Here is a 9,566-nt window from a genome sequence, read left to right on the forward strand (position 1 = left end):
AAACATGTACTGCATGTTGAAAATGAGCAGGTCCAAGCTTCTGCAGGTTAGAATAAAGTAACAAAAAAGAGACAACGTGTTTTTCTTTTTTTTTGTATCATACCACAAGCATACAGACGGGTAATTACTTCAAGGACGGCTTCGTTTTGGAGCAGAATACGTCTCTTCAAGGACGAAGACACGCCCTTACACATACTTTCGTCAGTGCACCCGATGATCACAGGTTCAAAAACATGTCATCGGTGTCTCTGTTTCTTGCTCGCGGCATTAGAAATAGAATCCTTGATTTACTAGAAAAAAGGCGAAAAAAGCAACCAAACTTTCTTACTTAATTAGGAATTAGGAAACGTAGTTTCTTACTTAATTTAAAAGAATAAAATTTCTAAATTATAATATATATTATAACACTGCAATCCCCTCGGTGCTAAAAGAAAAGTATTTCCTAGATGCAGCATTCCTACATCTCAAGTGAGCGGTGTACAATGAAACGGCTTCGATGAAACGTCATTCGATGAAACAGCTTCAATAAAACGGTGTTGGAGAAAATGGCGTTCGATGAAGCAGCATTCAATGAAGTGTCCAGACCGAGTTGGGACTGAGTCATACTCAGTTGATCGTCGCACTGAGATGCTCGTTCTCGCCGATTAAATATGTTTTTCTCTTTTAAATAAAACACAAATAAACGCCGCATGGATAACTTTTTCTTGGAGTGCGTACATGTTTTTTTCTTTTGCTTTTTTTTTATTTCTTGAGTAGACTGTTTCTTTGCGGTGGGGAAAAAGGTAGAACCATATAGACACGGGTCGAAATAGAGCAGCCCTTTTGGGCAGCTACGCAATCGCGCTGAAGACGCGAACGAGAGTTCACTCTGCGATCGTCGAAGTAAAAACGCTCACTTCGTTAACTACGCTCAAAGACCAAAAACGTTCGCAAAACGTCGTTTGAACAAGAGGCGTTTGTGGAGCAGGGAGCAGTGAAAATGTCAAGGAACTGATATGACTTTAGGAAATCATCGCCTCGAACCAACAGGCAACGCCGCACTTCGAGGGAATTAATTCCAAATAGCGAAAGGAATAGCACTTTAGAAATACATCTTGAGTATTGTAAATAGACTGGTTATTTTACTCGTAATTCGCTATTTATTCATCGCCAACGGCGTTATACTTCGCACGGTCTCGACGGGAACCTGCGGAGCTTCACGCCTGCTAAGCTTACGGAGTTGCAACAATTCGGGCCGCAACAGTGCCTACAACTTCGACATTTTCTCCTCCGCGACAGCTGATGGAAATGTTAAAATAAAAGACCCAAAACTCGCGAGTCAACACCTTCAAAGTGATAATTGAACAGCCCCACGCTCAAACAGGCAGTCGAATAGGACTGGCCAGCGTTGCAAATATTTCAAGCTAGGTGGCGCGACCTGCCACACTAAACTTGGTTGCCTCGATGGCAATTGGGCTGCCCCTCCTTTGTATTTCACACACAGCTCCCCAGACGGCGCTCGGTACCTGAAAAAATGTTCATTCACAATGTAACTTCCATACCGACTTGCAACTTCCTCTCCTCGAGCGTTATGGATCCTCGTGTGTGTCACAAAGTCGGCTCATCAGCTTCCTTGTATGTCATTGACTGCAGATGTATAGAGAGTGAAGTCTAGTGCTCGGTGGGAAGACGGTGAGTGCCACCACTTTTCTCGTTTTGAACCCTAAAGCCTCTGTTAAACAGCAAATATGTCGTACGGAAGACTGTCTGCACCCACTGTGCGAGGCGTACTTCTCTCTTGGCCTGTCAGATCGGTCATACAGACTATGTGTGCAGATACATCAGAAGCATACGCATATCTGCAACAAACATGCTTAGGAGATGCGTGAGGATCGTCTGCCGACTATTCCCTCATGATGTGTACGGAGAACTACTTGTCCTTTGTATGATGTATAGTCAGTTCGTCGACGGCATGGGAACCCTCTATAATCCGGCCCTGGGCCTAGGAGCATGGAGTAATATAATGGTAGAGTGGCTACTGAAGCTCTATCGCGGCCCGGCTGTTAGGATTCATGACACACGCTGGCTGGCGCTGATGTGCCTAATTATTTGTACATTCGTTGTATTTATACCATTAAGTCATAGTTTTACTTTGATTTACGTATTTGTAAAAGTATTGATAGGTTCAAACTTGTTATTTTGTTTATAGTACAACAACCGCGACTGGGGCTACTGGCACTCGGCAACCGCCATGACGTCAACCAGGTTGGCGAAGAGAAGGGATTGCTGAAGTTCGGCTATTCCTGTCATAACAGCGGTTGCGGGCACGAGCCACTAACCGCATTCACATCGTGACATATATTGTCACGAGCCAAAATTGAATGCCTACGCAGTATTTGGGTCCAGTGTATCAGCATTTTTTTAAATATCGTCAGAGCGGGGATCGCATAACTTAATGACGCACTCCTGGGGATCGCATTGTTGTCATTGTGCCCACAACTCCATCATCAAGTTTTGCGAAGGAGAGAATGAGAAAGAAAACGTTACGCCTTTTTTCTTGGAATTTCACCGTGACGAAGACGCTTGGTCGGTGACGTTGCGTTCCAGTATTCTTTGGTCCCTTTAATGCCAGTAAGCTGGTGTAAAGTGAGAAACGTTCCTACCCAATACCGTTGCACAGCCCCTTCAAGCTGAAACGAAGTTTAGTCACGGCAGGCTACATGGCGCGAGCTACCGCCTAAGACGAACGGAATCCATTATATTAGTTATGCTCACATTCAGATTGCAGTCATTTCTTTCGCTAGTTTTGTAGCAAACGGAAGCCCATACCAACTTCACAACTGCCGCTTGGTGCGCTGGCAGTCAAGTGAGCCGCAGGGACCTACGGGAGGGGCCACTCTTTACGTCAGTATATTAGTCTATGATGTAAGTACTTAGTCAGCAGCGCCGTCTTGGTCACGGGATCCGGCCGCCCTTCGTAATATTCAAGGAGGATGCGTCCTCAATGCGATTGTAATCAAGTTCCGTCACACAAGACACCGCAGAACGAATGCAGGTTGTAGGATAGGGAGAAAAAAAAAATAGGAGTCACGTGGAGTCATAGAGGGGTATTCCCGCAAGTGCTTGTGCAGCAGGCCGTGATCAGGCAATCCGCAAGAGCAACATCTGGCAGTGCAATGCAAAGAAGGAGGATGAAGTCGGCTTGCCAGCCCTATTGAAAGATATTTTTATATCGAATTATGATTTCCAGAAAAAAACGATTTTACTGGATTATGGCACTCTTTTCACTTCCATGAAAGCCGAAATTTACCGGAAGTCACTGGACTCGACAAACTTCACCGGAACCTTTTTTTTTTTTTTCGGACGTCAGCGGAAGGCACTTAGGAAGAAGCCTGTTAACCCAGAGTGGTGTATGTTTACCAGATGCTGAACGATTCGGTAAGAATTAAGAGGGTTAGTCTATTTAGACCTGAGAGCTCCATGTCTTTATTCTGCAGGGTCTATACCAGTGAAACAATTTGCACAGCTGTAGAGAAAAGCAATCAGACCAAATAGGAAAAACCGAATTCTTTGTCGCAAAAACATATTTCAAGGTACTCAGAATGCCGCTACGTAAATTCCTAGATATACGATAGTTCGACTAATAAAACCTACCAGGTGCACCACACGGACACACATGCACTGTCAGTAGCACGTTTAGCGAAAACCACGAATGCGCAACCATCTGCCGCCGTTGAGATATCCTGAGCACAGTCACGGTGTCGTCACTAGTGCAGTCACAGCGGTCTCTCCGGCGTCTTCTTCGGTCGCTGGATGCTTCTGAAGCCGGACGGACGAAGAGTCAGAAGCAACAGGGCACTGAAATATCTTCTTCCTTTTTTTTTTTATCCTCACACGCAGCTGGTCTGCAAGATACAGGTCGCACAGATGAAATGGGAAGTCGACACCGAGAGCGGCGGTTCGTTGCCCAGTTTCCGCGCGCTTACGAAGACAAACCCATTTTCTTCAAAAGAAACAGAAAAAAGTACCCCTTACATTTCTCCACGCACCAAAAGCGAGAAAGAAAGGGGACGTAGGGACTCGTCCTCGCTGCGTTCTAGGCACCATAATTACACACCCAGTCGCCGCTCGTCTAGTTTTTATTGGTTCAACTCGCGCCGGTTTCCAGTGAAGTTCGGTAAACGGGGAAACGAGTGACAGCCGGTACCACTTCCAGCAAAGTCGGGTCGTCTGGTTAACGTAAGTGGCTGCCGGTAAACTTCCAGCGAAATCTGGTAACCGAGAGTAGCTGCCCGCAAACCTTCCCGCAAAGACTGGTAAACTACGCTGGTTTTTGATGAAAACGGATGAAACTTGACCAGTTTTCACGGGCAGTCACTGGAAGTTTTTGCCGGATTTTTTAATAGGGTTAAGAGTTCGGATGATTGACATCTCGTCCCGCTTTGCGCCATCGTCGCGAGAGTCCAATCCGCACGCTCCGTGAACTTTGGCCCAAGGCCCAAGGGCCCAAGGGCGACCAAGGGCTCCGATCTCGCTTGCTTTCTATGTCATTTCCAGAAAGCGAAGAGTGCACATGTACAAATTTGAGCCGCGCTGCAGCTGCGCGACTACCCGGACTCCAAAACATTTGGCTATAGCCTCTTACATTATGCGACTATGTTTTGGCTTTTCCCAGCAGGTTTCCTGGACAACTGCGAGATTTTATTGCCGTCTGAACTGCTAGACTGGTTTTGAGGCGATGCATGTAGGACCGAATGATGCCATGGCAACGTGCAATGCTTTGCTAGTGTTGCGGCGCACCTGTTTTCCACATTCAGGAGGATATGATCGCGGCCGATGCCCCGAGCTCTCCGGGAATGGCAAGGCAAACCCGGACAGTCACATCCCCTCAGGGCTGGATTGACTGTGATGGCTTGTAGCGTCCTCGTGATAGATCTCGGCTATTCGGTGGCCCCTTGTTTATGTGCTGACTGATTACACGGACATTTGCATTTCTCGGCACTCGTGCATGGCAGCCGCCATAACATATATAACTTGCATTTTTCGTTCCTCTTATCGCTATTCCTTCACTTCACCATCACCATTGCAAGTCAGGTTATTGCCATTCTAGATTCTCCTTAGTCCTTCTCACAGCATTGGCCTTTGTAAAGAGGCTCGTCAAGGCCCGTTTCAGTGGCTTGGTATAAGCAAGAGAAAGTCAGCAATGGCGCCTTTAATACGGCGCGTGTAGAAAGCGTCTATATACAATTTCCAGGCCTTATTTCACGGAAAGTGCGAGCAAAGCCGAAGGCACTTCCGCAGTGGTTTAAGGGCCTGCCTTGCCGTCACACCAGCTGCTATTGCGGTGGCTTTCGTACTTTTGCAGCGCAAACTGTGTACTATCGTTTTTTTGTTTTTTTGTTTTTTGCACGAGGAAGGAGGGTGCACACCGACATAGTGCAAGGGCATTACGTGGAAGCCATCTAAACCGGTAACTCGACAGAACTTGCGTCTTTCGGCATTTTGAGCTACTCGACGGCGTAGGATCAAACAGTTGAGTTAACCGCATTCACTTTGTCATAGGATCATCATCAACGCCCGCCTTCATCACGTACGTACCAATTCTCATAAACATGGCATTTCTAGAGAGATCCAATATTGCCCGAGCTCTCACGTTGGGAAACGCCAGAGTCCATGTATTTTTTTTTCTATAAATATAACATGTGCCAGAAATTGACCAAGATATGAAGCGGCCGATAGAAGCAAGGAAGTCAAACCAGGGCTGTGAGTCAAAGTCCTTAAATTAAAATAACGCTTGGCGTTTCTTACGTCAATGTGACACGGAAATGGCAACATAAACGTGATGTTATTAGAATCCTTTGACCACATGACCACCGTCCGATTAGTTTGGGAGGCGGTGTCTGGCAAACCGAATTTTGCGGACTTCATTGAAGTACGTACACCTGGCCATTGAAATAGGTTCACGCAGTGTTGGCGGTACCGCTTTACAATTAACGGCGTTACCGGTAACGCATTACTCTTACGTTTACCGTTGTAAAGAACACGTTACATTTTCAAAAGAATAACGGCTAACGTACTTACCTTACTTATTTCCAAAAACGAAGTTACCTTACTTGTTACATATTCTTTCCAAGAATATGTAACGACTTCCGTCTGCGGCGGCTCATTACAAAAATGTTAACTCACCTGACCTATCCTTACGCGCCGCTTTACGGCGGCCGAATTCGCTAAAAGGAGGCTCAAAGCAATTTTCTCTAAACTGGGTTTCTCTATAAAGGGATCGATAAACTGGGGTCGATAAAACGGTGTTCGCTAAAACGTGCTTCTCGAAACCGCATGCCTCCGAATTGTATCAACAAACGAATCCGACCACGAACCAACTTCTTATTTTTTTTTATGCGTGGCGCTAACTATTCTCCCCCCTCCCCCCCCCCCCCTTCCCACCTATTTTTATGGGTTCAAAAACGAAGCACCAGAGGAAGAGTGCCCTTCAAACGTCAATAATAATTACTGTTAAAAACTGCCGGATCTCTGCTAGAAACTTTGAGGCACGGTGGAAGGCTGGAAGATAACTTATTCGCCAGCACTCAATGTATAAACAGCAATGAAGACACAAACCTTTTTATGGTTACCTTATTTGGACATCAAGGGCGCGTATGATAATGTTAACCAGGAAAACCTCTGGGGTCAATTGAAGGAGTATAATTTAGATACAAATTTGGTTAGGTTTCTTCAGCAGGTGTACACAGACAATAAGGTAGTTTATAACATGGGAAGCAGAACCCACACAAACCGCAGCATAAAAAAGGACCCAGACAGGGTCCTTTTGTGATTTCATTTCATTTATTATGTCTCTTAGGGCCCAAAGGCACTATAGAGAGGAGTGGGGCACAGTAATTATGACAAAGCAAAGAACAGTGAAAAGGCAAAAAATACACAAAACAACTACTAAACCTCATTTAACAAGTTAGTAATGACAGATTACATGGAATAAAACAATTATCGATGAAAAGGCAAAATTACACAGAATAACTACTAAACATCATGAAACAAGTTAGTAATGGCAATCTTAAAATTTATCTGAGGCAGTGATTGCGACAATGCCTGCGGGAAGGCGGTTCCAGTCAATCGATGTTTGAGGCAAAAAAGAGGAACTAAAGGTAGATGTGCTGCAATGAGGGATCTCAACCTTATAATGATAATGGGTGAGTGATGATATGTATAATGGTTAAAAAAAATCGCGCTCGGCGGAGAGTAGGGTTAGAGTGATAAATCTTATGGAACTAGTATAGACGGGATATCTTTTGACGGATGGAAAGAGTGGGCAAGGATAGAGATGCTTTCATTAAAGTGTTGCTAGCTGCGCTGTGATAGTTAGAAAGTAGAAAACGGGCGAAGCGGTTTTGAATGGGTTCCACGGCAGATGCAAGTGTGATACCAGGGTTCCAGATTGAGGCGGCATATTCACGATTCGGGCGAAATAAGGTTTTATAAACGAGAAGGTTTAATGAAAGAGGGGGGAAAGTTTCTTTTGATATATCCTAATAGTTCATTAGTGTTTTTTGTGACATAGTCGACATGAATATTCGAGGGCCTATCATTTGAAATATGAACACCAAGGTATTTATAGGAGGACACAGGAAGGAGGGTAGAGTTATAGATGGGGGAGTAGGAAGGGAAAATCTTAATTTCACGAGAGATACACATGGATTTATATCTAGAAATATTAAGTTCCATAAGCCAGTCGTTGCACCATTAGCTTACATTTTTAATATCGGTCTGAAGAGCATGGATGTCAGAGTCGTTAAGGATATCTTTGTAAATAGCACACTCGTCAGCAAAAAGGCAAATAAAAGAGGAGATACGGGTAGGGAGATCATTAATATATATAAGAAATAGTAGTGCCCTATTGAAAAAAAAAACGTATAAAAATTCATACTGGTTGACCCGTATATCTCATACGGTGTTATGGGATACGGGTCTCCCGTATGCTACTGGGAACCTGTACCTGTACAGGTTGACCCATTCAGATACAGGAACTCGTATCCTGTATGGGTTGACCCGTTCAGATACGGGACCTGTACCTGTACGGGTTGACCCGTTTAGGTAAGGGAAACTGTGCCTGTACGGGTTGACCCGTTTAGATGTAGGAACCCGTACCTTACAGGTTGACCCATTCAGATATAGGAACCAATATCTATACACATTCACCTGTTCAGATAGAGAAACCTACATGTTTACAGGTTTACCCGTTCTGACGCAGTAATAGAAACCAACATGGTGTTGAACGTTTGCATACGGTCGTACAGAGCTTTGCAGGTTTAACAATTCGCATGCACTTGTCATGGAAAGAATGAGCATGAGCCAGGTCATTTCAGGTTATATGTGTATTTAGTGAAGGCAAATTGGCATACTGCAGAACATCAACAAGAAGCTTAACCTCTAAGCAAGCATAGAAGTCAAGCTTCTTGTTAATATCCTGCAGTAGAATATTAACAAATTGGCATACTGCAGTAGGTTGACCCGAGCTGTCCTCTTCCCTGGAGAGGCCTCTCGAAGATGCCTCCATATGTACTCGTTGAAGGCATCTGCAGGGGAAAATAATACAACAATAAATCATGTATATCTACAGTTTCTCGAAAAATTTAATATTTGACTTCCTGCAATTATAAGGAAGCAATTTCCACTACAATTTATGCTTTGTTAATATCTTGTGATACCATGTAGACTCCAAGAGCAACTTCTTACGATTACGCAGTCTGCTGAAAATAGCAGATATGCATGATTCGGCCAGAAAGTATTGAAACAGTTCAGACCGAGTTCGGAGGAGTGCAGAAGCAGTGCGCAAGTCGGGCGGCGGCTGCGTGAAGTTAAACTGCAGCGTAACAAACGACCCTGTAATTGGTTTCCGAAAGACCGAGGAGTTGCCACCTGTTACTGCATGAACGCTGAACTGACTTCAGCCAGCGCAAGTTTCTGTGTAACTGAGGCTGAGCTCGTGCAGCACTGGGATAAATCGAACAGGCCAGTTCAGCGTCCAAGCAACTTCCGATTGAATCTAATGCATCAGTTCTTACACTATTTGAACTATCAGGGCTGGTTCAAGCAAATCGAAAAGACCTAGTGCGACTTCCCACAACTATGCACTTAAAGTTTGCTTGTAACAGTGTGTTCCTTGCATTTCAGTGTCTATAAAAATTATAGACCCTGGAGCAGCGGTTTTGTCGGACACCGGAGTTGACAGGCAAATATTAAGAATTAGTTCCGTTGGAGTGTACAAACCGGAGGCGGTTAGTCAGAAAGGCGTCTATCCAAGCGAGAACGTATGGGTATATGTTAAGGCTATTAAGTTTATGTAGAAGAATAGAGTGAGGAACTTTGTCAAAACCTTTGCAAAAATTAAGGAATATGCAGTCAGTTCTGAAACCCTGGTCAAGTGTGACATGAAGATTATGAGTAAAGGTAAGAAGTTTGGTTTCGCATGAGTAAAACTTACGAAAACGATGTTGTGATGTTTTAGGGAAAGAGTTAAAATCTAGAAAGCTAGCAAGTTGAGAATAAATTACGTGTTCAAGGATTTTGCATGG

This window comes from Ixodes scapularis, unplaced genomic scaffold (genome assembly GCF_016920785.2).
Source record: "Ixodes scapularis isolate PalLabHiFi unplaced genomic scaffold, ASM1692078v2 PGA_scaffold8__174_contigs__length_109621045, whole genome shotgun sequence".
Lineage (NCBI taxonomy): Eukaryota > Metazoa > Arthropoda > Arachnida > Ixodida > Ixodidae > Ixodes > Ixodes scapularis.